This window comes from Chroicocephalus ridibundus, chromosome 4 (assembly GCF_963924245.1).
Source record: "Chroicocephalus ridibundus chromosome 4, bChrRid1.1, whole genome shotgun sequence".
Lineage (NCBI taxonomy): Eukaryota > Metazoa > Chordata > Aves > Charadriiformes > Laridae > Chroicocephalus > Chroicocephalus ridibundus.
In genome coordinates, this window is record NC_086287.1 from 81,393,278 (window position 1) to 81,405,298 (window position 12,021).

Here is a 12,021-nt window from a genome sequence, read left to right on the forward strand (position 1 = left end):
TAGTTGGCTATATAATCCCTGCAGTAATCATAGTTTCAGTATGTGCTCCTTTTTGGAGTTGCTAGCTGTAAACTTGTGAGAAGGACCTGAGAAAGTCCTGAGAAGGACCAATGTCTTGATAGCTAACACAGCATGCTGAGCATATTCCATGGTGTAAGTCTGTGTGGGATTACCTGGAAGTGACTGAACAATTGTCCTTAGGCCTGTGACTGAAATTTAGTCTCTTTGTGAAATTCACTTCTCTGCTTCAATCAGTATTAAGCCTTTATACACTAAAATTGTTTGTAGATTGAGTGGGAAAGGCTTGAAGGAAGCTTTAATATTGAATGTGTCTGCTGTGAGTGGACACATGGAAAAGAATTTAGCCTGTTCAAACAAGCAGAACTATTTGCAGTGAAAAGGGCTATGGAATCTAGCACTTGAAAAGTGAGAAGACAGACCAACAATACCATACTTCTTGGTTGTTTTTTTTTTTTTTCATCAAATGCTGGTCTAGCTATCCTTTCCCGGTTTAGCTTTGTCAATGCATTTGCACTATTCATCTTGCAAATGTGGTGATGGGCATCTGTTTAACCATCTTGTTCATAATGCTTCAGGATTAATGCTTTGGGACCCAAGTCATGTCATCCTTAGTAACAAAGCAGTGCATGCTTGTATCTAACCTTTTATACCTAAGTAGTAAGCCAAATTTTTGGGTTCCTCTATTTAGGAGGAGGAAGACCATCCGCTCCGGATTATGCAAGAGATGGTAGTTGTCTCGGAGGTGGAACAGACTGTTCGCTCAAAATCAGCCAAAGGACAGTGGAGTGCATGCTACTTTTTCTCCAGCATGACTTGGCTACACTTCTTCCTGTCCCTTAGGGGGTTTATAGCCTCTCTCACTTGAAAGCCCTGTTTGATTGGAGAAGCAGGTAAGGAAACTCCATGTGCTCCTCAGAAAAACTGCGTTTTATCTGATGCATGTATGAAAGGAGTGCAGTTGTTCTCTACACCTGTTTGTGTAGTTTTGTTGTCCCTCAGCTGCGAAGGACAATAATCATTGAATAATTTAAAATATGCAACAAACATTTTGTAAGTCTGAATTAGGTGTTGCTATCTGGTTTTGGGCTTCAGTTCTTCAGAAGCTTAAGGGGGAGCTGCATTCCCTACTATTACGTGAGAGGATGAGCTCCATGGTTCCTTTCCTGACAGGAAACTGTTAGAGGAGGGGCTAGGAACCCCTCTCCTAAAGCAGCACCTAGCAGTATCAGTGGGTCCTGTTAGATAAAGCAGTTATCTCCTGATTATATTTAAGAGTGATTTCAGGTTAGGGGTTTGTGTTCATCTGTCTTACAGCAAAACAGAAGCCTGATCAGGGCACATCTGTACTCTTTTAGCTGTTTTAACTTCTGTAAGTCATTAACTGACTGGAAATAGTTTGAGTCTGAAAAAATAAAGAAGTTGATTCATGTTTGTGTAAGATGTACTTCCACATTCTGCATATTTATATTTTTATGCACCACTGTGTTGAAAGAAAATCTTATAATACTGTTAAGCTCCAGGAAGAAGACCATGTCGTTATATTATCAGAGGCCTAATGGTACAAAATCTTCATTATGTCCAGAATCTTCAAATAGATGAATATAAATATGAATTTAATGCTTTAGGATTTACAGCTGTGGCACTGTTATCCCATACTTCAGAAATGGGAAAAAAATGCTTCTGCTTTTGCTGCTAGTATTATGAGTTCCTATAATGGTTTTGGAAGATGTGCTATTTGGTTAAATTCAGATTCAAAGGATTACTTTTGTGCGTGAAACAAGTAGATACCTTCTATCACAAGAATGAGAATAAGAAAAGGGTGTTGATGTGGTAGATTTTTGTGAGCTTACAGTATATACATTTCATAAAAGACAGTCTGGAAATATGGTTTCACCTTTAAGCATATGCTTTTAAGCATAACTAGCTTGGGATCAGAAAACTGCAACAGGTAGGTTTACTATTCTAAATGTAATCAACATATAAATTGATTTGCTATTGGAAATCTTTGGGTTTTAGTGATTACAATAGAATAGGGCAATGTGATGTGATTCTGGTTAAATTTCCAGGAAATAAACTGGTTTATCACTGTGTCTGGTTTTGAATTGTCTGGTATCCTGTTCTCTTATAGGGAGCAAAGGCTGATGTAATGAAAAAGAAATATATTTAAATTGGGATTTTTGAAGAGCTGTATCACGAGGATCTACAAAAAGATACTTTCTCTCTCTAGAAACCTTGGTATGCACACAGTTTTCACCTGAGGTGTGTATTACAAGATTTCTAGCATCCAGACCTTTCAGTAGATGGTATGCTGTTTGTTTAGATTTATAGATGTCAATCCTTAAAGAAACTTCTTTTGTTATCAAATTAAAATCTCTGCAGAACTTGTGCCAGAACAATAGTCACTGTTGCATCAAGGATCTAGTACTAACCAAGTAAGTGGAGAAAAATCACCTAAGGATGAAAAGAACAGAATGAAGTGCCTGGAGGGAGCACCCTGCACCTTCCCTGCACAGTATGTCATAAGCATTTATCTGTGGCTGAGAGATTTTTGCTTAACTGCTTTCTGTACAGGACTGCAGGCAGCTCACAGAGCTTGCTATGCAGAAGTCAGCGTTACCTAAAAAATGATGTCTTATAAAGATTAAAACCTTGACATTTAGTGAAGCTGATGGGCTGTTAGGAATACATGACAGCAGTGAAATGAAATACTTCCATGCAAGGATTTAAGAGGATCTGCAAATCGTAACGTGACAAAGCAGATATCTACCTTTATTCTTGTAGCTAATAACAAAAGATGATAGTAATTTCTGAAATACTGAAGAAACAAAACCTTAAGAGAAAGAAGAAATTATGTTCTTTGAAAAAATGAAAGCTATCTTTAGCTGAACTTCAGCTATACTAAATAGAAGAACCATACTGATACTTGAAACATCCTAGAAATACTTGATTTCAGACTAAAAGTTAAATAGAAACCTACCATGGTCTTAAATCAGAATCACAGCTTCTGTGATTCTTTTTATTAGAGGATTCTGTGTTCTTTTACTGTAGTTCCAGAAGACTTCATCAGAAATTTATTCTTTCCCCTCTTCCACATGTTGTGAGGGAAGTACTCCATGTTTCCGAAGTAATAGGTGAATGACAATGAGGTGTCAGAGGAAATGTGGAAAGTATTAGTGGAGCAGGGTTCTAATCCGAGATCTTCACACTTACTTTCATAGTGCACCATTCTTTCCCTTACATGACTCATGACGTGTAGCTGTTAATTTAGTATCTATGTACATATGGTAATTTTTAAGTAATTTTTCTGTCTCCCTTTAAGCAAACTTTTTTGTGAAAGTGATTTTTCTAAGTTTATATACTTTGAGACTAGGGAAGAGTAGCTGAACTGCAGATAGTATTTAATGTTTGCATTGCCATAGCCCCAGTAAGTATCAGGTTGTCAGTGATGAGGCACTGTCCAAACCTGAAGACTTCGTCTTTGCTGTAATACAACCACTCAAGCTTGTTGTGTGGGAGACTTAGCTGACCTCCAGGGATAGAGGGGGGGTGGCTAATGCCAACCCTTCCTTTTCCACGCTCCTTTCACCAGTAGTGAACCAGTGAGAGAAGAGATAGGACTGGCCCCCTGGATTCTCACTCTGATTAACTTACACCTTTGTTCAGTCTTTTGCCCTATCCACTACCGTATGCATTTTGAGTACCCGCATTGTTGCAATTTGAAAGATGAATGTTTGTTTGTTGTTTTCTGAATTTAGCAAATCTGCCCAATACTATGTTTTGTAGGTTAGGAAGGAGTCTGAAATGAAGTTGAGTAGAAGGATGTGAAAAGAATAACTACTAAGACTAGGACTTTGCAGCCAGAGAAAGTAGTAATGCCACCTTGACAGTCCCTTTCAACATATAAGGGGTGGAGGACATCAGACAGAATTATATTGGTGGGAAAAAAAAAAGGAGATTTTTTTTCAGGTAGCAGCTGAAGAACTAGAAGGGCCTGGAAGTAGTGGATAAATGGCTTCAGAAAGTGATGGGAAATAAACTGATGGGAAGATTTGTTCTCAAAATTAAGTATAAGGGCATCATCTCTTGCTCAGGAACCCTCTGAGCTGCAATTTGTTAGAAGAATTTATGGGGAAGCATCATTATATGCTAAGTCACTTCTTACTGCTGAGAAGGATCCTGAACTGTAGATGCGCCTTTTGTCTGACCTGGTAACCCTTCCTATATTCTTATTCAGAGGAAAGTCTGCCTTAATTTACTGTTATAACTGTATAAGCAAGCCCTGCTTTGAGCGTGTTCAAATCCTTGATCTATCGAGTTAAACTTGTGGCCTGCTGTTTCAATCCTCCTGTGTTTTCTTTTCTTCGCTTGTATGTCCTGACCGAGACTTTTACTTCAAAACAGGTATCTTCATTTACTTTTTATAACAAAATACAGTTGTATATATCACCTGAAATTCCATCCACATTTAAATCTGTGTCATGTTAAGTGTCTCCCTTTGTTCAGCAAAGAGAAGGTAAAGCTTGTTTATTCTTAGCTTCTTAAGAGGTCACAGTGCAAGCCCATGTGCTAATGGACACAAAAAAGTAATTATTTAGGTTTTCTTAAGTGGCAGTTGCAGGGTTATAGAGAATCTATAGAGAATCCATTCCTGTGGCAAAATTACTGCAGAAGTTTTCATTTTCATCTGAATTTTTTTGTCAGTGTATGAGATTCAGGGGGGAATGGCTTAATCTGTAACCCATCTGAATATTTTTGAGCAGGCTCTGATGAAAACTTTTAGCAGTTTGTTCTTCATTTAAAAAATAATGTTTTTTATGAAATACAAATCTCATTTAAAAGTAAGAGCTGAGGAAAAAAAAATTCTGAGCTGCTGATAAGAAAAGGAAATGCTTAGGGTCCATTTTATGTGATCGTGAGTTAAACATTGGTTTCACAGTGCAGTGACCCATGCTTGCTTCTCTGACTTTTTCGCTTTTTTCACACTGAGTTGTTGATTAATCTAGAAACTAGATTTCAACTGCTTCAAGTAGCAAACAAAAAGCAAGGAAATAACTTAGATTTTCCAGTAAAAGCAGGAGATTAAAGGTAAGTGTAACTGAAATGAATTAATGGTAGATAGCTAAAATATTCTTAGTGATGTCAAACTACTGCAAGTCTGATGTTCTCGTTAGACAGTACAAATGCAGCTCCTTAATTGCCATGATCTTCCTCCATTATCATTTTACTTCATTTTTTTTGGTCCAAATGAGCTGTTGAAACAAATATTGCATTATGGTATTCTAACAAGACAAAGCATAAAACCAGTTCCATGATCAGAAGTTCAGCCTGTCTGACCCTTGCAGGCAAAATTTTAGTTGAAGTATCAAAGAAGCAGTATGCCATTTTCCTTTACATGCTGGTAAAGCTGACAGAAAAGTGCTAAGAATCCTTGCAGCCTATCGATCGTCAACAAATTATCTTTTGGTGGCATAAGAAGCCACACGTGAATTGGAGTTGCATTATAAAGTTAAAGTGAACCAAGAAAAACAAACAGAAACCTTCTTTAACTCAGTCAGCAAGTCAACTGAGACTGGCTCCGAGGTTTCTCCATAGGCTATTCTTCCTAGTGTCCTTGACTCAGACACATTAGTTGCAACGATGAAGTGTGTTGCCCTATTCAAAGAAGCACATTTCAATCAGAAGATAAAAGGAATTCAGACAAGGTAGCTAGTGAAAGGGAACCTTTTAGGTGGCAAGACAACTATAAAGCTTTCCTAAATATTAACGTATTTCTCCTTCTTCCATTAACTTGCAGGCCTCTCAAACTGGGAATTAACAATTCATTGAACTCAGCTGTGATTGCTCTGGATTCAAATAAAATTTAATAACCCATAAACCAAAGGAAATTTTATTTTTAACCAGATGAAGTGCATATTTTTCCTCCCTCAAGTATTGAATTCTATTGATAGTAATGAGATTAAAAATTATTCACAGTTAATCCAAAATAAAATATTTACCATTAAAAAAATCAATTTGAATGCAAATTGGAGTGACTCTTCATTAAATTGAAAATGCATATAAGCCTAAAAATTCCACTTGCACTTACTGACTATGGAAAACAGTTACTGAAACAAAGCTTTTCATCACAGAAACAATAATGGTGGGTAAAAAGGCTTTTAACAATAACAGCGCTAGCCATACCACCCTTTAGGGAGTCGCTGGGAATGTAAAGTCACTCTTTCTGTAAAGACATCTGCAGCTTGGAAAGCTTTGTCTGTGACACTGTGGAGGTTTTGTGCAAAACCTGTGAGAAGGGTCATTCTTTTTTCCTGTTGCTTCGAGAGAAGCACCTCAATGAAAAGGTAGTCGCACTGTAGGAAGGAGCATCAGACAAATTGCCTACATTTAATTTTATGGCTACACTGTTCTAAGACTGTCTTCTTGATGTGAGACATCTATATGTCACTGAGACCTGTCACAAGAGCAGGGAGAATTGACAGTCACAAGTGCAAAGCAGGAAGGAAATAAAAAAATTAATGAACCAGGTCATGGGTTTAAACTTGCATTGTGTTGTCAGCTCCATTATGAGTTTAGGAAATACAATGTTAATAATGTGTTTATGTTATGAAGAGGATCTTGGTAGAGACAAACTAAAAACCTGTGTTTCTGGAAGGTACCAGTTTTGTAGTTTTAATATGTGTTGAATCGATACTAAGTAGTCCTTATGAATGTGTAGCAAACAAATGTTGAACTGCTGTAGATAGAATTGAGTTATGTAGCTGAGGGAGATTGTCTTTTACTTTGAATTCCTCAGAGATTTTTAAAGGAAATCCTTTGCTGCTAAACTCACAGAGCACCTTGAGCGGTCTTTGAACTGAGGAATTGGGCATTTTAAGTTTCAGGTGAGTCATGATACAAGTAAGTAATGGGATTGCTGTGACATTCACAAAGTAATTAAGAAAAGGTTGAAAAAGAAGTGGAAGTGCATTTTTTTTTCTTTTTCCTTTGGTGATTGGATGATGCCCTAGATCAATAGGTCTGAGTCTGAAATTTGTGTCCTATTTTTGTATCGCTCTTATTTGCTTATAGAATTTGAGGTTTTGTAAAATGACTACAGCAATATTCTTTTTAAGAGGATTTATATCCTTTCAATTTAGTGCTGTATTAATTACAATGTAATGTTTATTTTTTAGATTTTAATATCTAATATAAATTCCCTGTATTTTTGTAAACATGTGGGTGGGTTTTGTTTTGGGGTTTGATTGTTTTTGTGCTTTTCCCCCCCGCCTCTTCTCACTGCCTTGGGCTGATGAGGGGCAAAGGGAGAAATTGGAATTGGCAGATTTTCTAGTAGGAAAGACCAGAGCAGATGGGGTTTCTGATCAAGGACTTGCATTATTCTATCCAAGAAGTAAAAAAAGAATTGGAGAAAGTGATCAATAAAGCGAACAGAATAATTCAGAAATAAAATGAATGGAAGAGAACTGCTATGGTCATCCTGTAGAAGTCACAGAATCACAAAATGGTAGTGGTTGGAAGGGACCACGGGACTTCATGCTCTAGTTGAACTCTAAAGAGCTGAAAACTCCATGTAGTGGGGAAACCTTGGTCTGGCAAGTTTGTCATAGGAAGTTTTAGGAGCTGAACATCAAAGATGACATTCTATGGGCATCTCCAACTCCTAAATGTAATGTAGCAGCTTTTTATGCAAAAGATGGAGGCGGCAGGAACATGTAACTTCCTGTGTTCCAGCCTAACTTCTCTCTCCTTTGGAAGCCAGGCAAATAAATTGTGGGAACACTACCCCCCCCCCCCCCCAAAATAAATTTACCATCAATGAAAAGCATTCTATCTCTCACTATAGTTGAGTTGGCCAATTAACTCTACGTAAAGGCTCATTCCTACCAAATCCTGAATGTACTAAGTACATTCTTTGACAGAAGCAAGGTCACCTGCTCCATATGTTTGCTTTCATTGTGAATAATGTGCACATTTTTTCTGAACGTTAAGCTACATTAAAGTAATTATGTGTGACAGCTAATTTTCTGAGTGATAGGGAAGTATTTAGGGAGTAGATTTTTAATGTTATGAAGGACCATTTATAATTTGAAAATTGCACCCTGGTAAATAGGTTTGTAGTGGTGAGGAGAGCACACCAAACAGGTCGGCTGAGGGAACAAATTAATAATTAAGGTATTGAGATGTGATGATATGTAAAAGAAAAAATAGTTTAGGGCCCTGGAGGAAATGTGAACTTTTGTGTTTGTCCTGTTTTTCTAAAGAGAGAATAATTCACAAGCAGAGGTCAACTGTTACTAGAGAAAATGCACAACAAACCTGGTTGGCTTTTTAACTTTTCAGTGTCAGCCACTAAGGACATGGGATGGGATTTTCATGTTTCTTTAATGCATGTCTTACATTATTGGGGTTCTATCACTGAGTGTCTGAAAAAGCATCTTATTTTAGGAAGTGTTAACAAGCAGTGGTATCAGACCTGACTATAAAGAATGTTTATGCATCTTAAGTAACAAAATTGAAAACTTAAAAAAAATAAATACACAGTTCTTTTCCAAAGACGCCAGATATATTAGTTTTGAAATAATTATTGTTCAGCTATTTATAGTCACTTCTTTTCATGTTATATGGCTTTCTTAAGAAGAATTTCTTCTTGGCATATGAATTGTAACTGTTGATTTGACCTTTCAGTTACTGTAATCCAAATCCCTCCAGCAAATGGAATACAACACAGCAGTAATCACACCATACCTTATCTTAGCTTCAGTGATGGTGCCATAAGTTGGCATCCTTGTGGTTTTTATTCTCATGGGAAAACCAAAACTTTTTCTAATTCTTGCATTTGTTTCAGCTCCTGATAAGAGGATAGGTAGTCTCATGGTTCTTTTTTGTTCATCTCTGACAAACTTCTGTAAGGGAAGGTACGATTGCTATATGTTTATTGATCAGAAATCAGTTCGTATTTATACTATTAATCAACAATTTCCCATTTAGGATTTTATAGTGTTTAGTGAAGGTGACCTCCAAAAAAACCCATAAAATATGCTGGATTTCTCACTCCATACCCATATGACCAAAAATTGTGAAGTTGGAATTTATAGAACAAACAGATACTGTGTCACTAAAGACCAAAGGACACAACAGCATTCTGAAAGAGTTTTCTTTAAATATTGATTCATAATCACTATTAACCACCTTTAGTTATTGTTTATTAAATAGAAAAAAACCTTTTTTGTCTTTTCTTTTTCTTTATACAAATAGTATGCAAAGAAGATTGAATATCAAGTAATATTATTTTAGCTTTTTCCATGGGCAACTTTATGGGTGATGACAAAAACTAGGACAGAACGCTAATATTCTATTCACAAGAATAGTTACTAAGGAGTGTATGGAATTCTCTGTGTTCTGCAGGTGACATGACTTGTTCTCTGATGTGTTCTGGAATTTTCTATAAAGTTATTGAGTATTCAGTTGTTGCCATACTGTTGGGAGGTCAAGCATGTTGATTTTTCTGGGTTCTACATCACTTCTGCACAATCCCTGTTGCGTCCCACTCTACCTCTGTCCTCTTGTTTGCCTACCTTCACCGCATGTTGCATCTCCATCTCACCTCTCACTGTTGATCCTTCGTGCAAAATTCCCAAGGACTGTTGGTGGAAATATGGTAACATGCACATTTGAAAGGAGAAGTTCAGTAGGTTTAAGGGAGTTGTTCAATTCCACTTCGCTTTTCCAAGTAAAATACATTTCAGATGTGATGCACTCTTAATAAATATGATCTTACTTGGTGCAATAATGTTGCTATTGTGCTTTTTAAGTGCTTTAATTAAGCACTCTTTTTCCAAGGCTTGGAATATCAATGGTATATCTTATAGTCATGCAGTGATGACAGCACATTCTGTTTTTATAGCATAGGCAGATATTTTATTTATGTTTTATGCAAAATAATGTAGCCAACATAATTAGACAATAATTTGTGACTTCCAGTGTAAACATTTTAGGAGGTGTGTACTCAGAAGTGAGCGCTAATTAGAGATCTGTTAGCTAAACATATATAATTGGGAACAGACTGACAGGCTATTCCAAACAGCAGGCTATTTATAACTCCATGCTGTTTTTAAATTATATTTTGTTTAATAGACTTTGGACGAAGCATAAGAGGAGAATTTTGTGACTTGATCTGCACTTTAATTTCTTTAAATAAAATGCAACCTTGCAAATGTGAATGCCACACAGGCTAGCTGCAATAATTAAGAAGTATTATTAACTAGATGACTCTCTGGCTGTGCCATTGTCTAATTTCTTTAGGAGTGTGGACTCCCTGAAGAGAGTTATAAATTCAAGTATTACTTAATTACGCTTTTAACAATAAAGGGCACTTTAATCAGCAACCTCTCAAAAGCCCTTGTCTTGTAGTGATTTATTCAAACAACGAAGAAGTCAAGAGATACTTACATTATAAAGTCTTCTGAAAGTACAATGTACCTATTCACAGGCCCTAATTTATGTTGTAGCTGTTCTTGTGGACACTTACCCTTCAATATCAATATAAAAGTATTATTTTAACTCTTTTCAGCTGAGTTGTGATTTATTACGAGGATTTTTTCCTTTTTAAAGGAAAATTTAGACGATATCTGGGCATCATGATCATGCTTATGGGTGGGGGTGAATTCGGATAGTTGTCCTCTAAAGAATGTGTTGTGTTTCAGAAGGCGAGAAAAGTAAATGTACCCAGGAGACAATTTTAAAGTTGAACTGGAGTTTTAATCTGGATTTTTGAGGGAGAAGTGTGTTAGTTTCTTTTTAGGATAGCTTCCCTTTGGAAGCTGGGAGAAGAATTGATTAGGGTGCTGGAAGGGATCCTGTGAGACTGGTAGAATACTGGTGGGTGTTGGGAAGTTCACGCTACATGTACAGGCTCAGCTCAGGGCCCAGCAGGGGGTATTGAGGATGAGGTAGCCTGTGGTGGACTTTGAAATTTGCATGGAACTTGCCGTGTGTAGAGAAGAATCACTTGTGCAGTGAAGAGTGCTTTCCAAGACCCAAATGAAGAGAGCATTCCTCTTCCAAAGGACTTCTCTGTGAGACTACGTTTTGGAATAAATAGTGATATACTGCGCTGCTGTTCCAAGGCAGCGCTGTTGCATTGAGTGAACTGACTGCACTTCAGAAACAAATGAATGTCAGGGCTGATGCTCTATGCCATATGGGATTCTTCATGCTTATTTTAAAAATACTCACATACACTGAATAACACTGTCATTGCTTAATTCTTCTCTGGTTGGTAAGTTTAAGCAACTTACCATATGATAAAAAGGGCTATAACAAATATACCAATCTCTATTCAGCTGTGGTTTTCAGTATCTACCTTCTGTTATGCTGTGTTGTATTTTGTTTTATTCTTCTCCATGTACTGTTTAACCCCTTGATACAGTGTCTCCCTTTTTATTTTGTTCTAGAGTAAATAAGTGAGTGAAGTGGAGAGAACTGGCCACATAAACCCCGGATTAAAAAATTTTGTTGAGGAAACTAAATGAGAGAGGGAGTAATTGTGTAAGTGTGACTCCATATATTTAAGTTCATCTCCTTGATATTTCTATTCAAACCTAGCCTATACTTTTGCTTGTTAAATATGTGTGAATCCAGTTTAACTGCATACAGCTAATAAATTGTTTCCATTTACACTGCTGTTACTGAGAGAATCTTTTGGAACTGGAAGCCCTAAGTATCTTTGTAGTTCTGAACTGATCAAAATGTTAATTAACATTTATGCTACTGTAAGATCTATATGTTCATCTTCAGTGTCCTGGCCACCTATCTGTGAGTATGGGTTTGCCCTTAGAACATGAACTTTCTCATTTGAGGTTTAATAAATAGTGATTTTGGTTCCTAAGCAAAAAATACCACTTTTTCCAACACTGGCTACAAAGATTGTATTCTAAAATTTTGTCAGTTGTTACCTATTCATCCCTTAAAGTGAAAAAGAGCAGGCATGCTATGTTTATA

At 36.8% G+C, this 12,021-nt stretch overlaps 1 long non-coding RNA gene across 1 annotated transcript in view; it reads left to right on the top strand.

Moving 5' to 3' along the window:
- Positions 1–5,055: 5,055 nt before the first annotated feature.
- LOC134515190 (uncharacterized) overlaps positions 5,056–12,021 on the top strand; it is a 98,264-nt gene continuing 91,298 nt past the window's right edge. Inside the window, exons 1-3 of the long non-coding RNA XR_010070909.1 lie at positions 5,056–5,106; positions 6,815–6,902; positions 11,475–11,568. This is a non-coding gene — a long non-coding RNA (uncharacterized LOC134515190). The remainder of the gene's footprint in view (positions 5,107–6,814; positions 6,903–11,474; positions 11,569–12,021) is intronic.